Below are 13,190 nucleotides of genomic sequence, written 5' to 3' on the forward strand. Positions count from 1 at the left end.
CAGAAAGATAAACCTCTTAACACCTCGTGCATGAAACGCATAAATGTTTGAGGCGCATTTACTAAGCCAAAACAAAGCCTTGTATATTCGAACAGACCCCATGGTGTTGTCACCGCTGTTTTAGGAATATCAGGTTCAAAAATAGGGATCTGATGATACGCTTTGAAAATATCTAATTTTGAAAAAATTGACTTACCATGAAGTGCATTGCTGAAATCACTTAGGTATGGGATGGGATAGGAATCGAATTCTGTGACGGAATTTAATTTTCGATAATCTCCCACTGGTCGTATAGATGTTTCCGACTTCGGAACAATATGCAATGGTGAAGACCATGAACTTTTTGAAGGACGAATTATTCCTTGTTGTAACAAAAAATCGAATTCCGTCTTCACTTTCTCAAAATGTTGAGGGTGAAGCCGTCTCGGTCGAGAACATATTGGAGGACCTTTAGTCACTATGTGGTGAACTGTGTCGTGTGATGCAGGTTCGCCTATTAAGCACGGATTTGTGATGTCTGGGAATTCAGAAAGAATTTTCTCGTACTGAGATGGGCCCACTGTGGAAATTGAGAGATGAACCGTTTGATGCACTGATCCCAGGGAATGAAGTGATGTGCTAGAGCTAATGAGACGACGCTTTTTCAAATCTACCATGAGATTGAAATTGCGCAGAAAATCTGCTCCGATGATAGGGCACGAAACCTTGGCGACGACGAATGTCCATGGAAAATTTTGTCGCAAACCCAGATCTAGGACAATATTCTTGGTACCGTAGGCCGGTATTGACGTCTGGTTTGCTGCGTAGAGACGAAATGTAGAGCAGGGAGTTGTGGAAGCAATCGCTGACGGCGGAACGACACTAATTTCACTGCCCGTGTCAACGAGATATTTTATTCCCGTTTTACGATCATGGATGAACAACCTGCTGGTCTCTGAGCTCATGTTCGCCATGCCAGCTATGACGGAGCTCCTTCGTTTTTTGGTGCGCTGAAGTTGCACGGTGTAGTACAGCGCCGAGCATTTTTACCGAAGCGATGATGGTAGTAGCACATTCCGGAGGAATTTTTCCTGTTTCTGGAACTGGAACGCCTGTTGAAGAAGTTGTTTCGTCCGCGATGTGGTGAACGTCCACGTTGTTGAGAGGAAAGTTCATTCAATTTTTTGGTGAGCATTGCGATTTGTGCACGCAAGTCATCTTGATCCGGCGGTGGAGAAACAGCACAAACGGATGTATTTTGGCTTATTTCCGCGATTTTGTCAGCCAGTTCCGCGAGTTTATCCAGTCCATCACTCGATATTGAGAGGACAGTTTGGATTTGAGTGGGAAGACGTTGCAGCCACAATGTCTTTAAGAAATCATCGGTTAGTCCAGATCCCGAGAGTTGGCGCATTTTTCGTAGCAGCTGTGATGGTTTATCATCTCCGAGTTGAATTTCTGTGAGCAACTTCTTGATTTTAGCAGATTCAGTTTCGGCAAACTCCTGTATCAGCCGGTCCGAAAGAGCCTGGAATTTCCCGGTCTCAGGAGGATTGACGACAATATCGGCAACCGCATGTAATGTTTCTGAGTCGATATTAGCGACGAGAGCGGCGAATTTGGTATCATCACTTGTAATGCGGCTGAGGAGGAAAGCTTGCTCGCATTGCTTCACCCAGAGAGAAACGTTTGTCTTCCAAAATGGGGGAAGGCGGAGAGCGACACTGGAAACTTGGGGAACGGTATTGTTCCCTTCTGCTGCGATCATCCTGTTACTTGAGAGAGAAGAGAGCCAAGAGGTCAAGCGGAAGTGACCTTACGAGGGAGGATGCTCCGTGGTCCACTGTTGCTGGGAGAAAAATTCTCTGCTGCTGCTCTCACCGTAATGGCGTCTTTTGAAGAATATTCAGAAGGCATCATTATTTGCGTTTAAACGTCTGTGGTCACCAATGCTGAAATACTAAATGCTAGGTGGTGACGGTAGTGCAATTGCATCTGACTCCATATGAATGAGACGTAGTTGTAGATACATTATCTTTAATTATGATGCTATATAGAAGATATTATTTACATGGTACATATATTAAGAAAGAGAAAGACGACGTTGGTGCATCTCGTGTGAGAGCTGGAGCTGAACTGATGTTCTCACACACATGGCCCTTCGGACCCTCCGAAGGGGCATCCGGTCACGTGATCGTCTCGTGTTTCAGTACAGAATGTACTGAGATTCTTTCACGTGACCAGAGCGTGCTTGTTAAGAGAGAGCCAATGTACAAAGTAAAGTAATAATAATAATACATATAAGAATATATATTGAGGCTCTACACTGTACACAAAAGAAAGAAAAAAAATTAAAAAAATATATATATATGGATAGAGAGAGAGAGATAAGATAACTTACGTGGGGTAGAATCTAGTTCATCAATATGTCACTGCAATCCTTTGAACTTTGAAAAAAACAAATCTCAAGCATTTTTTTTTTTTTTTTTTTTTGCTCACATAGAAGTGTTTCATTATTCCAATAGAGCCAATTTGTGATTACTACTATCTGACATAAATAGTTCAATCTTACACGAACCGCGAGGAATGGTTCAATTCTCTAGATGCAGCTGGTGATCCGACAGACATTAAGCGGGAAAAAAATTGCACACTATAGGAAGTCCAGCCAGGGCTGCAATTAGGGGGTGGGGGGAGCAGACGGGTTTCGTGCCCCGTGCGCTAGATCCCGAAGGGGCGCAAATTTCATTCTGAAACCTCGCCTTCAACATTACAAGGAGGCGTCAAAAAGCGCGCTTGCCCGGGTGACCAAGCATCTAGTTGTGGCCCAGCATAGGAATCCGTATTGCTGTGCAGCAGAAACGATTTTTCCCCCCTCATGTGGTAGGTATACTGTATATCTATTCAAATGTCAAAACTTCACAACATCCTTGTATAAGGCAGTGGTTCCCAAACCGTTTAAGTCAAAGAGCGTTGTATATCTATTCAAGGAAAAAGCCAAAGAATTTTAGCCGCATACTAATTGTATGCTATCAGCGGCTCTCTTTTCGCTGAGTAAAAAAAGATCGACATCTTCAATATTGTTAATTGAACGCATGTGTTGAATGGGTCTGCAAAACGATTCTTTCCTTTCCCTATAGAATGTTTGGTTCCGAGGAAAAAAAGAAGCTTATTCCCCTTCGAAGTTATGCAGCTTGGCGAGTAGCTCAGATGTTTTTCTAGTCTCCAAGGAACGTGGGATACCGAGTTTTCTCATGGCATTCATTCATTAATCTTCAGGTCATTTTCTATGGTGCCGACAATGGCAAACTGTGAACACGCAAACAACAGGGTCATCTGGTTGTCAACAGAGCGCCCTGAAGCAGTAGGGTATTTTCGGGGAAAAGGGACGGAGAGTATGGAAAAACATTTCCCACCCCTGCTGTGTTGTTTGGATCTCAAGAAGACGGATACTCAAAACACTGAGCTATAAGTAGAGTTACTTATAGTTACTTATAGCTCAGTGACTCAAAAATACGAAAAGAAAAAAAAAACACAATTAAAAATGCTAGTTTCGAGGGGGGACGAGAGGACCAAAGACATGTTTCCCTTCCTTGAGGCCTTGCAACAAAACGAAGGATTTTCAGTGCGATAAGGGAAAGAGGGATCCTCCAAATTCTTGTAATTTAGAATTGCGGCTGGCAGCCTTTGTTCTGGAACTCTAGGAGGGTTTTTCATCTTTCCCCTTGTATGATTTTTAGACTGAGAAATTAAAATAATATGTACCATAATAGGGAAATAAACCAATTAGTTATTCGTGGAAATGCTTGAAAAATGAAAAGTAATGAATATAGCGTCCCGGCGGTTGAGAAACACTGTTTTAGACGATAACTTCATGGTGATAATTAAAACGTCGTGTATCTTTTCTTTTTATTTGAAGTCATATTTATGTATATTTTTTTTTCCTTCGCAAATTCTCCCTCACACTGCCAGAAGTCGTGAAAAAAGGAAAAACAAACGTCTAACCATTTCTCCTTCGTCTTTGAATCTCAATATACAGCATCTTATTTCACTAGGATGTGGTTTTTTTTTAATACATGTTTCTATGTCTGTATTTGTTTATTTAAACTTATGTTGAGCTTTGAATTTTAATTTTGATAATAGCACAGGAATAAACGATTCTGTAGTACGATATATTTTTTTTGCGGTACAGACTTCAGATAACAAAGCTATGAAATCATTGCATTTATTATTATTTTTTGTTTTATTTAACAAGTTTTATTTTCTCAGCGACTTTTTTTTTTTGTACTTTTTAACTACATCGATGAGACTATTGATAGATGCCTTTTAACCCTTTACACGGCATAATAGCAATAAGCTTCCTTATGATTTTCAGCAGTAAATGAGTATACAAAGTAATGAAAAGTAATAGGTATAGATAAACTTTTTCAAAGTGCGCGTCGCTGTTTCTAGGGGCATCGCCAACCTTTGTGTGGGGTGCCGTGGCGAGCTTGAGATATTGATTTGTTTATGCTTTGAAGAAGTTCTTTTATACGGGAAAAAAATATCTATTAATCTATCCCGAAGAGCCGCTGACGAATCATGAATTAGGCACGGGAGCCGTAGTTGACAAAAGTTTGTGAACCATTGGAATAGATTGGGAAAGTGTTCTACTGAGAGAGGGATTAACTTTACAAAATATTTGGGCTTGCCAATGCTAAAATAAGGCGGTGAGATATCTAGTCAATGCCACTCAAAGGGTTGAGATCCGTCTGAAATCAGCGATGAAACGTACTGTCTCAAGTCTATTGCTGTGACTATCGTTGTGGTATTCAGATTCTATGATGCTCATTTTATTCTCATGCTTAATGGATATACACATAGGCGGAGATTGACTTGGAAGTATGGGGGGGGGGCAAGGTCATTATTGCTGGGGGGCACGATGATAATGATGCCAGCTCATATATATATATACATATATACATTAGATCAGTCGACTCCACCTTTGACGCTGGGGGGGGGGGGGGTGTATCTCCGCCCATGGATATATAGGGTGTATGGGAAAGTCCCTTGGACCTGAAATGACATGCAAACAAAAAGAGCTACAGCTATGCAACTCCTCACACGGAAAGAGTCCTAAGGATATGTCTTCAAAAATTTTAATTAAAAAAAAAGTGCTTTAAGTGCAATATTTTAGCTATGTTCAAATGGTGATTGATATTGCTTTAGCAACACCAGCAGATATGTTCCAACGTCCCTGAGCCATTAGCTTTAGGATTGTATGCGGCTGTACGGCAGATGTCAATATCTAACATTTTTAACAATTTTGGGAATGTGAATGACATAAACTGAGTTCCTTGATCACAAGAAATACGAATAGGAGCACCAAACCTAGCTACCCAGTGATAGAGGAACGCCCTGGAAACAGTTTCTGCTGTGGCATCCATCACTGGTACTACTTCGACCCATCTTGTGTATCTATCAATTAATGTCAGACAATATCGAAAATTTAAAATGGTCGGTAGAGGACCAATTAAATCTAAATGAACGTGCTGAAATCTACCATTCGGCACTGGTATTTGCCCCAATGGTGCAACGGTATGCCTGTGGACTTTAGCCTTTTGACAAGCAATACAAGTCCGGCACCATTCAGCCACGTTTTTCCTAACACAAGGCCAAACATATTTACTTGTTATTTGCCTTAATGTTGATCTTGTACCAACATGCGCTAAATTATGAACAAAAAGAAAAATATTTTTTCTTAATACTTCAGGCACAAATAGACGTACAAATTTACTAGAAATATCACAATAAACTGATTCACTAAAATTAGGTAAATCTACAAGTTTCAAATTAAAATTAGATTGACTAGAATAGTTTTAGGAGAGAATTGAATTCAGGATCAGCCCGCTGCTGTGCCACAAAATTTTCAAAATCAATATTTACAGGAAATTCAATACTTTCAATCCTTGACAATGCATCTGCCACCAGATTTTCACAACCAGATAGATGACGCACGTCAGTAGTGAATTAAGAAATAAACTCAAGATGACGCAAGCGTCTGGGTGAACATTTTTCGAAATTCTGGCCAAACGCATACGTCAATGATTTTTGATCAGTGTACACACAAAAATTTCTTCCTTCTAATTAGAAGGAAGAAATTTTTTACGGAAAGGTATATGTTAACATATACCTAAAATGAATAATTGATAAATATATTGCAAGTAATTCTTTATCAAAAGCAGAATATTTATACTGAGCATTATTGAGTTTCTTAGAAAAAAATTACAAAGGTACGAAACCCATTTTAGTGACTTTATGCAAAGTACCAGCTACTGCTATGCCGCTAGCATTTGTAAACAAAGCTAATTCACAGTGTAGCTCCGGATGGGCCAATTGCGTTACATTTACAATATCATCTTTACATTTTTCAAAAGCAATCACTAGCTCAGCAGCCATGTTATAGGTTTGTTATCATTTTTTTCCCACCACACAATAAATCATTTAACGGTGCATGAAGTTCAGCTGAGTATAGTACAAATCGGCGGTAATAATTTTCACACCCCAAAAATCTACGCAATTCTTTTAAAGAGCGTGGTTGTGGGTAATTTACAATTACGTCAATCTTATCAGGCAACGGCCTACACCCATTAGCATCTATTACATGACCTAAAAATGAAACTTCTGATACTCCAAATTTACATTTTGATACATTAATTGTTAAACCATGTTTTTGCAATCTCTGAAAAACTAATTTTAAATGATTCATATGTTCTGTTTCATTTTGGCTGGCGAGCGACCAATTTATCATCCAGGCACATAAAAACAAAATCATGACTAAATAAAACTTCATTCATTACATAAACCATATGATAAATATAAAAATTCAAATAAACCAAACGGTGTTAAAATAGCCGTTTTTTCTATGTCTGGTTCATTTACAGGTATCTGATTGAAAGCTCGTACCAGATCCAGTTTCTGAAAATTTTACAGCCTGATAAATTTTGAGTAAAATCCTGTAAATTTGGTAAAGGATATTTATCAGGACGTGTCCTAGCGTTTAAAGCTCTGTAGTCGCCAGTTGGCCTCCAGTCACAGTTACTTTTGGGCACCATATGAAGTGCACTTGCGTATGGGCTATTCGATGGTCTGCAGATGCCGTGGTCAAGCATAAAAGCAAACTCATCTTTGGCAACTTTAAGTTGGGCTGGGCTCAAACGCCTAACTTTACAAAAAACGGGAGGTCCAACCGTGACAATATGATGGACTGTATCGTGCTTAACTTTTACTGTATACGACTTTACTTGGGTTACTTCGGAAAATTCGTTTAACACACAATTCATGATATTTACTGTTACCTAAAACAGTTTTTACACTTTATACTGAAGATAACAAATACTGACCTTGGCGTTTACAAGAAGTTAATGGATCAATTATTTGTGACGATTTTTAATACCAACCAAAAGTCCATATTTTTTCAAAAAATCTGCACCAAGTATGGCTTTAGAAACATCAGCAATAATGAATGTAAAATCGAATTTTCTTCTCAAACCAATATCAATAAAAAGTAATTTAGAACCATAAGTTTTTATGCTGGTACCATTTGCTGCCATCAAAGCACAGTTTGAAAGCAGTCGACAGCCTTGATAACTTCTCGGCAAGAGGCTTACATCAGAACCACTATCTAACAAAAATTTCAACTTTGTAACTCGATCGGTTACAAACAAGCGGTGGCTAATGAACCCATTTTGGTTCGGTTCCACCATATCCGAATCGGGGCATATCAGTTTAAATCATAAGAACATGGTTTGATACATTTTTCAGCCTTTTCCGCAAACTTTTTATGATACCAACATATTTGAGGTTGTTCTCTGAATCTGTGAAAGAACTCAAATCAACGGATCTCCGAGAGGATGATCGTCCACAGGAAGTTGAGCGAAATTTGGATTTGCATAATTTATCAATTTTCGATTTTAATGACTGTCGTATTTTTCAATTCACGACCTTAGTTTGCAATACAGCAACCATTTCATGCAAATCAGAAGGAACTGAGCTACTAGCATGCAAGTTGGCATGTTTGACAGAGCCACAATATTGGGCATCAAAATTTGCAACATCAAAAACTTTACAGTGAGATAGATGACTTTTCTTCCGAGTTCCCCTCAGCAAAAATATCCGGAAAATAACTGTTTCCTTGATATCAAAAATGTTGTCAGCGACATCAGCCAGATCTGACAAATCTTTGTCGATAGTACTTAGAATCGACTGTACTGATGTCGGTAAATGGGATAGCCAAATATATTTCAAGCCTATATCCGAAAATTCGACTCCCGCTAATTCCCTCATCCTTCGGAGAAAAACCGAGGGCTTTGAATCTCCCATAGTGAGATCTTTCAATAATGACTGAATTCGCCGGCCTTCACAAACACACTGAACTCTTTTATCAACCTCTCTTTAACAATCAGACAAGGTTTCACTCGATCAGGATTCCGAATTAAATCGGCGATCACCGATCGTTTTGCTGATCCAAGGCAGTTACCAATGCACAATATTTAGTTGCTTCGGCTGTAATACCCGATGAGCAAAAGCTTGCCTCAACTTGAGCAAAATAAAGGGTTGGATTTTCAGTCCAAAAATTCGGCAATCTGATCGAAATTTTATCGACATCGAGAGATTGTTTGGGCTCAGCGCTCGATGCCTGGTCTTCAGTTAGAGGCATAATGTCGAGAAGGAGAAAAAAGTATATATATTGCAATAATACACTAAATAAATGTGTATAAGAGTAAAACGCAAAATATATCGATAAAATATAGTATAAAATATCATGTTGCACAGCAGAAGGCCGATACGAAAATTGAATCTCACCTTGGGATTTGGAACTCCTTCACATGCTTAACATTCAAGGAATTTCCGCAACATCACAAGGAACCGCAGTAAGCTCTTCGAAGCTGCCGGATAACATCCACTGAATTTCAACAGGACCTCACAGCATACCAGGTTTCCTGATAGTTGACTCAATCATCAGGGAAATTCGGTTGTTCGGGTCACCAATTAAGACGATCGTCTCAGCAATGAAGACACTCAAGAGAAACTTAACTTCATGTTTATTACAACAACAAAAAGAACAAAATTAACAATGAGGACATGTTAGCTGAAAAGGGAATTATTCTGAAATTATTGTAAAATTGGTTCTCTCAATAGCAGTGAAATTGTTTCTCATTAGTTGTGAGACTAGTTCTCATTAGTTGTGAGACTAGTTCTCATTAGTTGTGAGATTAGTTCTCATTGTTTCTGAAATTAGCTCTCTCTCTCTCGTTATTTCTGATATGATTTCTAAATGTAATTTGAAATTATCATAAATTCTGAAATACATTTTTTTTAATTGAGGTTTTCTCTTTTCTCTTTCCGCATTTCTATAAATTCTGTTGAATAGGTAAGCCTTTTCGTCAGCGGGCTACTGATGTATACTTGCTCCGGGCAACAGAGTAGATGTTCGTTTCCAGTTGCCGCCCTGCCCCGACATCCTGCAGCAGAGCCCCTAAGCTGGGATCCTTATCTGGCTCCTGGTCAGATTTCTCACGGGCCTCACAAGTAATGATTAATTTCCATTTTTGTTGAATAATGCTCTGATTGCAGATATTTTCGTCTCCATTCATTTTTATCCTTGAAAAATTATGAATAACGCAAATAATTGTTTGCTTTTTTTTTTAATGATAAGGAAAAATCTCCCTTTTTTCAAAAGATAAAAAGGGGATTTGTAGTTCAATGTGTGTGTGTGTGTGTGTGTGTGTGTGTGTGTGTGTGTGTGTGTGTGAATCCAATGCATGTTTTTCAACCATTGTCTATTTCACAGTAATTTGACAGTAATTCATAGCTGATTTCATTTTAGCCTGCAGGAGAATATTGAACCACTCTGGAGGTTTTGTTCCCTATTAGTAGGAGTTTCCCTTAATTTTAATTTAAAAAAAGTACTATATACAGCACGCATAGGCCTGAAGTGAAAACTCGGTCAGTGCTGGACTTTGAAAACAGTATTCCAAGTTTTTACATCAATTTTTATTCTTAAAAAATGTCAATATATATTCAAATTTCAGGAAAAGTCTTGAGAGGATGAGCCAAGAGAGCTGTCCCGTCAACTTTGTGGTCACTAACTCAGAAGAAAATGTCATCAATCTTCTGTCTACTGTGCTATATCACTGTGGGAGTATTCACTTTTCTGAGTTGATTAGGATTTCGCTGTCAATGTGTAATGAAACTGTGCAATATCTTATGAGTAAAACGTCTGAGGAAATAATTTCTTTCACTAGATGTTATCCTGTGTTGTTTTGCACTGATGGTATGTATGTATCTGCAGTTAATGAAAGTGATGCTGTTTTTTTCGATCTTGAGTCGACTGATGTGAGAGTGGCTATCACAATGAGTGTTTTTCTTCACAGTGTTGGCCCACTCCTGAATTCATCTATTGCTGATTGTCTTATAAACAGTTGCTCAGATACATCTTTTTTTCTAGCATATTTGCAATCAGGAAATCCTGTAAAGTTTTTCCAAGACAATTTTCATTTCAGAATATCTAATAAAGGGGATGTTCGGGCATTGTTCATGTATAAATTTGACACTCTTAAAATAAAAGCACATCGTGGGAAGCTAAGAAAACTATTGAAAAATGAACTTGAAAGAATAATGGAAAAATCGAAGTGTGAATCATTGCAAATCATGTCTTTGGTGGACAGGTTGAAGGAAGTTGAACCATCAGTTTATAATGTTTTAGTTGGTCTCCAAAATAGAGATATTTTTTGGTATTTTAAAAAAAATCCAAAATATTTTTACATTGGCACTACTGGCTTTTTGATGACTCCTGAAAAAGCTGAACGACAAGTGATAGAATATTTTTCATCTTTACTCAAGCAAAATGACGGAATTCATTACTTGAATTTAGTGAAAGTGTTAAAAAACTCTTCACTTGAAGTCGCAAATTATTTTCACCGTCATACTGTAACAAGTAGGCCTACACATATAAAAAGTTTTTTTTTGTTATGGCCAGAATATTTTTTGCTGGATCGCGGTTTATATGTCTTTGATGGCACTGATCCCGAAAAAGGTTCGAAATTTTATGTACCTTCAATAAAATCTTCTGATTTTCAAGAAATTCAACGACATGATTTTTCTGAAGATAAAATTGTTGAAATTCTTGCTTATCAGTTGGGCTTTACGAAAATGCTTTTCACTAAGCTGTTGCAAATGTCTTTTAAATCTTTTCCCCATCTATTGCTATTTTTCGAAGGTTACACAAAACCACAAGAGCGTAAGTTTTTTATAAAACATGAAAATTCCTTTCGTATGGTTAAAAAGTATGTTGTCCCGGTCGTAAGAAAAATCAGTGATGCTGGATCTTTGAAAGCACGTGGAATATCTGCAGAAAATCCTCTACCATTGCAAAAGGTAAGAGTTAGCCCTCGGCTGAGTGTTGATGCGAAAGATTCTAAACATGATGCCGATGATCTCTTCAGTTCCATTCAATATCCTGTCTCTTCTGAAGTATTTATGAGCATTGTGAAAGAAAATTTTTTCAAAAATATTCTTATCAAAAGATGTGTAGAAATTTTGTTTAAAAAAAAGAAAAATTTGGGTGTAGAAAAGTTACACAGTTCAGTTAAAAGAACCAGTCAGTACTTTGCAGTATTGATGGAAGAAGTATCTGAAAAGAATCTACTTAGCATTCTAGGAGCTAGATCAGATCGCTTCGAGATAATGTCTGATAATGTCATTTGCTTGATTGATGAGTCATTCACAAAACCAGTGAGTACACGTGTCAGCAATGAAATTAAAGAGCAAAAGACAGGGGATGCACCTTTATCCCCATGCAATAGTTATAGTCCTACTCAAACAAATCTGTTTCTTTCTTCTACTTCAACACCACTTGAACAGCCTTGCACCTCAAAATTTAGTTTGGTATTAGAAGAACGGTCTAAAATTTCAATGGAGGACTGTGTAAATGTCAGCTGCTCACAAAACAATAATTCTGACGGAATATCAAATAAAAGCCAATCTCACAGTGATACAAATAGTTTTTTTGACTCTAGTGAAAGCAGTTCAAATCCTTCTGTGTTAAGCGTCTTAGCGGATAAAACATATTCTTCAAATCATAGTGAAGTCAGATCACCAAAGTGCCAAACTAATTATTTCTCCAATAACTTTGATTACACGGAGAGGGAACCTCAAGTTCAAGATAATTTGTTTCAAAGTCCCTCAAAAAGCTCTATTGAAAAAGAAAGGTCCGTGCATTCTCGCTCTACATTGGATCAAAAGTGCATCGAATTTTTTCAGAGGATTCTTCGTAATTTGGGATTCGCTGTGTCTGTCGATGATTTGAATACGTTTCTACTTGCAGCTCCAGATGAAATTAGATATTATCTGAATGCACGATATGCAAATTGTGATATTAGTTCTTTTTTTGAGGAGCATTCTGATTGTTTCAGAGTAACTTCAAAGATTGTGTCTCTAAAATAGAAGCATATATTACGTCATGTAAAACTTGTTCCTCCTCCCCAAACTGTTTTTTAAAAGCTAATTTAATATTTTTTTAATTGAAGGCTGTGTTTAGAATTGAATTATATTTATATAAGCTGTAATATGGCAATGTAGTATTTATTTAATGACAAAGTTATGAATGAATTTTGTTATTTGTTGGGTTATTAATACGTTATTATTGATTTGTTTTTAACCCTCTGACCACGTGAGTAATCAGAAATTTGGCTTCTCTCTGTTTTGTGTTGTTTTTTTTATTTGAGTTGAGAGTGGTATGAACGATATTTAGTTATTCTCTAATTATAGATTTTGAAATTTTAGTTACGTGAGACATGATTAGGCAAGACAGTCACGTTGTTATTGTTATTATGATTTTCATTGTCAATTTTTGAAATTGTTGAAAACAATATATAATCTAACTCTTAATAAATATTGTTTACCAAAAATTTGCCTCATTATGATATTGCGGAAGCATTACGCTGGTCGTCTACTGGAAGATACTAGAAGCGACAAATAGGTCATGCGCAGTCATTGGTATTCGTAAGACTGATCCCATTGCACAGAAAGAAGAGAATGTTACTCTACAAACGATCTTGGGCAGCTGACTTCCGGCAACACCCTCTAAAGCAGAAAGCCTCATCCCGAGATTCGTGACGTCATCGCGATCCGTCCTCGAATCCAGTCTTTCCTGTAAGATCGTTTTCGAGTAG

The 13,190-nt window shown here is 37.7% G+C and overlaps 1 long non-coding RNA gene across 1 annotated transcript in view; it reads left to right on the forward strand.

Moving 5' to 3' along the window:
• Window positions 1-12,921, forward strand: part of LOC149068840 (uncharacterized) — a 57,384-nt gene extending 44,463 nt beyond the window's left edge. Inside the window, exons 2-3 of the long non-coding RNA XR_016195160.1 lie at window positions 9,389-9,546; window positions 10,050-12,921. This is a non-coding gene — a long non-coding RNA (uncharacterized LOC149068840). The remainder of the gene's footprint in view (window positions 1-9,388; window positions 9,547-10,049) is intronic.
• Window positions 12,922-13,190: the final 269 nt, after the last annotated feature.

Source organism: Pholcus phalangioides, unplaced genomic scaffold (genome assembly GCF_987345545.1).
Source record: "Pholcus phalangioides strain wild (caught in Gottingen) unplaced genomic scaffold, Ppha-v1.0 ptg000024l_1, whole genome shotgun sequence".
Taxonomy (NCBI): domain Eukaryota; kingdom Metazoa; phylum Arthropoda; class Arachnida; order Araneae; family Pholcidae; genus Pholcus; species Pholcus phalangioides.